Source organism: Cebus imitator, unplaced genomic scaffold, assembly GCF_001604975.1.
Source record: "Cebus imitator isolate Cc_AM_T3 unplaced genomic scaffold, Cebus_imitator-1.0 Scaffold933, whole genome shotgun sequence".
NCBI lineage: Eukaryota > Metazoa > Chordata > Mammalia > Primates > Cebidae > Cebus > Cebus imitator.
The window spans coordinates 65,345-74,852 of NW_016108248.1; the positions used below are offsets into that span (position 1 = coordinate 65,345).

Sequence of the window (9,508 nt, forward strand, 5' to 3'; positions counted from 1 at the left end):
TATTTCCAGGAATATACAGACATATAAGAATTAGCAGTAAAACTGCATCTAAAACACAGGAGAAACGTATATTTCAAACTCCTCTGCTGTGTGTTCATTGACCTTAGGAAGTTTCATCTATGTCTAGATTCAGTGAATTAGAAATACGTTTCTTCTAAAAGCTAAGTTTGGATATTATAGAGTGAATGGGAGTACATGCTGTAATGAGAAATATGTGGCTCTAAAACAAAAACGGAGCTATCTAGCAGAATGGTTTTCAAAGTAGTACATTCAACTTACAGAGTTAAACTGATGTGTTTATGACTGATGTGTTAAACTGATGTGTTCAGACCCATTTCTTTGGAGAATCTAGAAAAAGATATTTCCTTATACAGGAATATAATAATAAGCAGTAAGACGGTGTCTAAAACACAGGAGAAACGTACCTTTCAAACTGCTCTGCTGTGTGTTTGTTCACCTTAGGAAGTTGCATCTATGTTTAGATTCAGCGAGTTAGAAACACGTTTCCTCAAAAAGCTGCGTTAGGATGTTCCATGGTGAATGGGAGTGTAGGATGTAAGGAGAAATATATGGCTCTAAAACATAAACGAAGCTATCTAGCAGAATGGCTGTTAAGGTGCACAATCAACTTACAGAGTTAAACTCATGTGTGTATGCATCAGTTAGGAAACCTTTTCTTTAAATAATCTAGATAGAAATATTTCCAGCCATAAACAAGCATATAAGAATTAGCAGTAAGACTGCACCTAAAACACAACAGAAACTTATCTTCCAAACTGCTGTGGCGTGGGGTTGTTCAACTTAGGAACTTGCATCTATGTTTAGATTCAGCGTGTTACAAACACGTTTCTTCTAAAAGCTGCGTGTGGATATCCAGAGCGAAAGGTAATATAGGCTGTAATGAAAAATATCTGGCTCTAAATCGAAAACGGATCTATGTAGCAGATGATTGTCAAGGTGTACAATCCACTTACAGAGTTATACTCATGTTTGTATGCAGCAGCTAATAAACACTTTCTTTTGAGAATCTAGAAACAGATTTTTCCAGTCATTTACACGCATATAAGAATTAGTGGTAAGACTGCGTTTAAAACAGAGCAGGAAAGTATATTTCAAACTCTTCTGCTGTGTGATCATTCACCTTAGGAATTTGCATCTATGTTTAGATTCAGCAAGTTAGAAACACGTTTCTTTTAAAAGCTGGGTTTGGATATTCCAGTGTGAATGGAAGTATAGGCTGTAATGAGAAATATCTGGCTATAAAACAAAGAACGGAGATATCTAGAAGAATGGTTGTCAAGGTTTAGATTAAACTGACATAGATAAACTGATGTGTGTATGCAGCAGTTTACAAACGCTTTCTTAATGGAATCAAGAAACAAATATTTCCAGCCATATACAGACATATAAGAATTAGCAGGAAGACTGTAAGACTGCATCTAAACGCAGCTGAAACATATATTTCAAACCGCCGTGCTGTGTGTTTCCTCACCTTAGCAAGTTGCATCTATGTTCAGATTCAACGAGTGAGAAACCCATTTCTTCTAAAAGCTACGTTTGGATATTCCAGAGTGAATGGGAGTACAAGCCATAATGAAAACTATCTGGCTCTAAAACAAAAACGGAGCTAAATAGCAGAATAGTTATCAAGCTGTACATTCAATTTACAGGTTTAAACAGATGTGCCTATATGGCAGTTCAGAAACACTTTCTTTAGAGAATCTAGAAAAGGTTATATCCAAAAATATAGAGGCATATAAGAATTAGCAGTCAGACAGTGTCTAAAGCAAACGAGAAACATATATTTCAAACTCCTCTGCTGTGTGTTCATTGACCTTAGTAAGTTTCATCTATGTTTAGATTCAGTGAGTTAGAAACACGTTTCTTCTAAAAGCTACGTTTGGATATTACAGAGTGAATGGGAGTATATGCTGTAATGAGAAATATGTGGCTCTAAAACAAAAACGGAGCTATCTAGCAGAATGGTTTTCAAAGTAGTACATTCAACTAACAGAGTTAAAATGAAGTGTGTATGTAGCAGTTTAGAAACCCTTTCTTTGGAAAATCCAAAAACGGATATTTCCAGCCATAAACAGGCATATCAGAATTACTAGTAGGTGTGCGTCTAACACACAAGAGAAACGTATATTTCAAACTGATCTGATCTGTGTTTGTCCACCTTAAGATGTTGCAACCCTGTTGAGATTCTGCGGGTGAGAAACACGTTTCTTTTAAAAGCTGCGCTTGGATATTTCAGAGTGAAATGGTTATATACTGTAATGAGAAATATCCTGCTCTAAAACAAAACCGGAACTATCTAGCAGAATGGTTGTCAATATGTACATTCAACTTACAGAGTTAAACTGATGTGTGTATGTAGCAGTTCAGAAACCGTTTCTTTCGAGAATCCAGAAACTGATATATCCAGCCATATAAAGGCATATCAGAAAAAACAGTAAGACTGCATCTAAAACACAGGAGAAACGGATATTTCAAACTAATCTGCTGTGTTCATTCACCTTAGGAAGTTGCATCTATGTTTACGGTTAGCGATTTGGAAACACGTTTCTCCTAAAAGCTGAGTTTTGATATTCCAGAGTGAATGGGATTATAGGCTGTAATGAGAAATATCTGGCTTTAAAAGAAAACTGGAAGTATCTAGCAGAACGGTGGTCAAGCTGTACATTAAACTTACAGAGGTAAGCTGATGTGTGGATGTAGCAGTTCAGAAACACTTTCTTTGGAGAATCTAGAGACGGTTATTTGCAGGAATATACAGGCATATAACAATTAGCAGTAAGACTGAGCCTAAAACACAGGAGAAACGTATATTTCAAACTGCTCAGCTGTGCCTTCCTTCACGTAAGAAAGTTCCATCTATGGTTAGATTCAGCGAATTAGAAACTCATTTCTTCTAAAAGCAGCGTTTGGATATTCCAGAATGAATGAGAGTATATGCTGTAATGAGAAATATCTGGCTCTAATACAAAAACGGATCTATGTAGCAGAATGGTTGTCAAGGTGTAAATTCAACTTACAGAGTTAAACAGACGTGTGTATGTAGCAGTTCAGAAGCCCTTTCTTTTTAGAATCTAGAAACAGATATTTGCAGCCATATATAGGCATATAAGAATTAGAGTAAGACTGTGTCTAAAACACAGGAGAAACGTAATTTCAAACTGCTCTGCTGTGCCTTACTTCACGTAAGAAAGTTCCTTCTATGTTTAGATTCAGCGAATTAGAAACCCGTTTCTTCTAAAAGCAGCGTTTGGATATTCCAGAGTGAATGAGAGTATATGCTGTAATGAGAAATATCTTGCTCTAAAACAAAAACGGAGCTATGTAGCAGAATGGTTGTCAAGGTGTAAATTCAACTTACAGAGTTAAACAGACGTGTGTATGTAGCAGTTCAGAAACCCTTTCTTTTTAGAATATAGAAACAGATATTTCCAGCCATATATAGGCATGTAAGAATTAGAGTAAGACTGCATCTAAAACACAGGAGAAACGTATATTTCAAACTGCTCTGCTCTGTGTTAGTTCACCTTAGTAAGTTGCATCTATGTTTAGAATCAGCGAGTTGGAAACACGTTTCTTCTAAAAGCTGCATTTGGATATTCCAGAGTGAAAGGGAGTATAGGATGTAAAGAGAAATATCTGGCTCTAAAAGGAAAACGAAGCTATCTACCAGAATGCTTTTCAATGTCAGCATTCAACTTACAGATGTAAATTTCTGTGTGTATGCACCAGTTCAGAAACACTTTCTGGGGAGAATCTAAAACCAGACATGTCCGGTCAAATACAGGCATATAGGATATACTTGTAAGGCTGCATCTAAAACACAGAAGAAACGTAACTTTCAAACTGCTCTGCTGTGCGTTTGTTCACCTTAGGTAGTTGCATCTATGTTTAGATACAGCGAGTTAGAAACACGTTTCTTCTAAAAGCTGGGATTGGATATTCCAGAGTCAATGGTCGTATAGGCTACAATGGGAAATATCTGGCTCTAAAACAAAAATGGAGCTGCCTAGCAGAATGGTTGTAAAGGTGTAGATTCAACTGACATAGTTACACTGATGTATGTATGCAGTAGTTCAGAAAACCTTTCTTTATGGAATCTAGAAACATATATTTCCAGCCATATACAGGCATTTAAAAATTAACAGTACGACTGCATCAGAAACACAGGAGAAAAGTAACTTTCAACCTGCTCTGCTGTGGGTTTGTTCACCTTAGGAAGTTGCATCTCTGTTTAGATTCAACGAGTTAGAAACACGTTTCTTCTGAAATGTGCATATGGATATTCCAGAGTGAATGGGAATGTAGTCTGTAAAGAGAAATATCTGGCTCAAAAATAAAAGCAGAGCTATCAAGCAGAATGGTTCTTAAGGTGTACCTCACCTTTCACAGTTAAACTGATGTGTGTATACAGAAGTTCACAATCCCTTTCTTTGGAGAGTCTAGAAACAGATATTTAAAGCCATATACAGGCATATACGAATGAGCAGGAAGACTGTGTCTAAAACACAGGAGAAACGTATATTTCAAACTGCAATACTGTGTGCTCATTCACCTTAGGAAGCTGCATCTATGTTTAGATTCAGCGAGTAGAAACACATTTCTTCGAAAATATGCGTTTGGATATTACAGTTAAATGGGAGTATAGGCTGTACTGAGAAATATCTGGCTATAAAAAAAAAGGAAAGTATCTGGCAGAATGGCTGTCAATGTATACAAACAACTTTCACAGTTAAACTGATGTTTGTATGCAGGAGCTCATAAACACTTTGAAGAATCTAGAAACAGATATTTCCAGCCATTTACAGGCAAATAAGAATTAGCGGTAAGACTGCGTCTGAAACACAGGAGAAAGCTATATTTCAAACTTCTCTGCTCTGTGATGGTTCACCTTAGAAATTTGCATCTATGTTTAGATTCAGCGAGTTAGAAATACATTTCTTCTAAAAGCTGGGTTTGGATATTCCAGTGTGAATGGAAGTATAGGCTATAATGAGAAATATCTGGCTCTAAAACAAAAACTGAGAAAGCTAGAAGAATGGTTGTGTAGGTTTAAATTCAACTGACATAGTTAAACTGATGAGTGTATGCACCAGTCCACAAACACTTTCTTAATGGAATCTAGAAACAGATATTTCCAGCCATATACAGGCATTTAAGAAAGAGCAATAAGACTGTATCTAAAACACCAGAGAAACGTATCTTTCAAACTACTCTGCTGTGTGTTCGCTTAACTTAGAAAGTTACATCTATGTTTAGATTCAGCAAGTAAGAAACACGTTCTTCTGAAACTGCGTTTCGATATTCCAGAGTAAATGGGAATATAGGCTATAATGAGAAATATTGGGCTTTAAAACAAAAACAGAGCTATCTATCAGAATGATTGTCAAGGTGTACAATCAACTTACAGAATTAAACACATGTTTGTACGCAGCAGCTCAGAAGCACTTTCTTTAGAGAATCTAGTAACATATATTTCCAGCCATTTACAGGCATATAAGAATTAGCAGTAAGGCTGCGTCTAAAACACAGGAAATGAATATTTCAAACTGCTCTGCTGGATTTTGGTTCACCTTAGGAAGTTGCATCTACATTTAGATTCAGCGTGTTGGAAACACGTTTCTTCTAAAGGCTGCGTTTGGTTATTCCAGAGTAAATGGGAGTATAGGCTGTAATGAGAAATATCTGGCTCTAAAACAAAAATGGAGCTATCTAGCAGAATGGTGGTCAAGGTGTACATTCAACTTACAGAGCTAAACTGATGTGTGTATGTAGCAGTTCAGAAACCCTTTCTTTGGAGAATCTAGAAACGGATATTTCCAGCCATATACAGGCATATAAGACTTAGCAGTAAGGGTGCTTCCAAATACTGGAGAAACGTATATTTCAGACTGCTCTGCTGTGTGATGGTTCACCTTAGGAAGTTGCATCTATGTTGAGATTCAGCGAGTTAGAAACACGTTTCTTCTAAAAGCAGCGTTTGCATTTTCCAGATGGAATGGGGCTATAGGCTGTAATTAGAAATATCTATTTATAAAACAAAAACGGAGGTATGTAGCAGAATGGTTGTCAAGGCATTCATTAAACTTACAGAGTGAAACTGATGTGTGTGTTCAGAAACCCTTTCACTGGAGAATCTAGAAACGGATAACTCCAGCCACATAAAGACATATAAGAATTAGGAGTGAGACTGCATTTAAAACACAGGAGAAACATATATTTCAAACTGATCTGCTGTGTCATAGTTCACCTTATGAAGTTGCATCTATGTTTAGATTCGGCGAGTTGGAAACACGTTTCTTTTAAAAGCTGCGTTTGGATATTCCAGAGTGAATGGGACTATATGTTGTAATGAGAAATATCTGGCTGTAAAACATAAAGGGAGCTATCCAGCAGAATTGTTGTCAAGGCACACATTCAGCTTACAGAGTTAAACTTATGTGTGTATGTAGCTGTTCAGAAACCCTTTCTTTGGAGAATCTGGAAACAGATATTTCCAGCCACATACAGGCATATAAGAATTAACAGTAAGACTACATTTAAAACACAGGAGAAACATATGTGTTCAAACTGATCTGCTTTGTGTTGGTTCACCTTAGGAAGTTGCACGTCCGTTTAGATACAGCGAGTTGGAAACACGTTTCTTCTAAAAGCTGCGTTTGGATATTCCAGAGTGAATAGGAGTATATGCTGTAATGAGAAATACCTTGCTGTAAAACAAAAACGGAGCTATCTAGCAGAATGGTTGTCAAGGTGTACGATCAACTTACAGAAGTAAACTGATGTGTGTATGTAGCAGTTCAGAATCCCTTTCTGTGGAGAATATAGAAACCGATATTTACAGCCATATACAGGAATATAAGAATTAGCATTAAGAACGAGTCTAAAACACAGGAGAAACGTATATTTCAACCCGCTCTGCTGTGTGTTGGTTCACATTAGGAAGTTGCATCTATGTTTAGATTTAGCGAGTTGGAAACACGTTTCTTCTAAAAGATGCGTTTGGATATTCCAGAGTGAATGGGAGTATATGCTGTCATGAGAAATATCTGGCTCTAAAACAAAAACGGAGGTATCTAGCAGAATGGTTGACAAGATGTACATTCAACTTACGGAGGTAAAGAGATTTGTGTACGTAGCAGTTCAGAAACCCTTTCTTTGGAGAATCTAGAAACGGATATATACAGCCATACTCAGGCATAAAAGAATTAGCAAAGAGAGATCCAAGATGGCTGATCACTAGCAGCTCGGGATTGTAGCTCCCACTGAAAGAGCAGAAAACGAGAGGACGCCACACTTTCAGATCAATTTTTGTTGCTCACGCACCAGGAGATTCCCAGTGAAGGAGCCCCAACGTGTCACCAGCATGACTCTTGAGGCCGGTGAGGCGGTTTTGCCGCTTCCTTGGAGTGGCGGTTCTTGGTGCAGAGTCAGAAAATCACCATCAATCTTAAAGCCGCTGTTTGGCTGGCACAGTTGGTTTCTCAGATTCTAGCGCCAGGAATCAACAAGTTGGACATCCATTCAGAAACCCAACTATAAAGACGGTAATTATAAAGACCACAGGTGGATAAATTTATAATGAAGGGAAGAAACCAGCCTAAAAAGGCTGAGGATACCCAAAATCACAATGCCTCTCCCTCTACAGGGGATCACAGTTCCTCATCAGCAACAGAACAAGGCCTGATGGAGAAAGATTGTGTTCCATTAGCAGAAGCAGGCTTTAAAAAGTGGATGATAAGAAACTTCTGGGAATTAAAAAAACTTGTTCTAACACAATGCAAAGAGACTAAGAACTTTGAAAAAAGGTTTGACGAAATGTTAACAATAACACACAATTTAGAGAGGAATGTAAGTGAATTAATGGGCTGAAAAATACAACACGAGTACTTCACGAACTATGCACAAGTTTTAACAGATGAATTGATCAAGCAGGAGAAAAGATATCAGTAGTCGAAAATCAACTTCATGAAATAAAACAAAAAGCCAAAATTAGAGAAAAAAGGATAAAAAAGAATGAGCAAAGTCTCCAAGAAATATGGGACTATGTGAAAAGACCTGATCTACGTTTGATAGGTGTGCCTGAGTGTGACGAAGAGAATCAATCCAAGCTGGAAAATACACTTCAGGATATTATTCAGGAAAACTTTCCCAACCTAGCAAGGCAGGACAATATTCAACTCCAGCTAATACAGAGAACAACACAAAGATATTCCTCAAGAAGACCAACCTCAAGGCACATAATCGCCAGATTCACCAGGGTTGAAATGAAAGAGAAAATACTGAGGGCAGCCAGAGAGAAAGGTCAGGTTACCCATAAAGGGAAGCCCATCAGACTCACAGCAGATCTCTCAGCAGAAACCCTACAAGCCAGAAGGGAATGGGGGCCAATATTCAATATCCTTAAAGAAAAGAACTTTCCACCCAGAATTTTACATCCAGCCAAACTAAGCTTCATAAGCGAAGGAAAAATAAAATCTTTTGTGAACAAGCAAGGAATCAGAGATTTTATCACCACCAGGCCTGCTTTACAAGAGCTTCTGAAAGAACCACTACAAGTAGAAAGGAACAACCAGTATCAGCCTTTCTTAAAATAAAGAACATCAACATAATTAAGAAATTGCATCAACCAATGGACAAAACAGCCAGCTAACATTAAATGACAGTATCAAACTCACATATATTGTTATTAATTCTAAATTTAAATCGACTAAATCCCCCAATCCAAAGACACAGACAGGTAAAAAAAAGCCAAGACCCACTGGTATGCTACATCTAGATCCATCTCACATGCAAGGATACACAAAGGCTCAAAACAAAGTGGTGGAGAAAAATGTACCAACCAAATGGAGAGCAACAATAAATAAATTGAAAGCAGGAGTTGCAATTTTTACTGGTAAAATAGACTTCAAAGCAACAGAGATCAAAAGAAGCAAAGAAGAAAATTACATAAAGATAAAAGGATCAATGCAACAAGAAGAGCTAAACATCCTAAATATATATGCACCCAATACAGAAATACCCAGATATATAAGACTTATAAAGAGACTTGGACTCCCACAAAATAATAGTAGGAGACTTACAGATCAATGAGACAGAAAGTTAACATCGATATTCAAGACTTGAACTCAGATCCGGAACAAGTAGACTTAATTAACATTCATAGAACTCTCCACTTTAAAGACACAAAATATACCCTCTTATCCGTTCTACATCACACGTATTTCCAGGTTTAAATGAAATATTGCTTGGCTGCTTGTTAATTATTTTCTTCCCTCATTTTTTTAATGTCTCTATTATTAAACACAATTGCAAGCATACCAAATTTTAGACTGTATTCCAGTCCAGGCAATAAAGCAACAACCCTGTTCTCTCTCCCTCTTCCTCTTTCTCTTTCTTCCTTTCCTTTGTTTTTTTTTTCTTTTTCTTTTTATTCTTTTTCTTTCTTTTTCTCTTTCTTCTTCTAAAAAAAAAAAAGATAACAGAGTAG

General features: G+C 37.0%; 1 pseudogene; it reads right to left on the reverse strand.

Annotated features, from left to right (window-relative positions):
• The window catches only part of LOC108298315, a 26,100-nt pseudogene that overhangs the window by 10,152 nt on the left and 6,440 nt on the right, over positions 1-9,508 (reverse strand).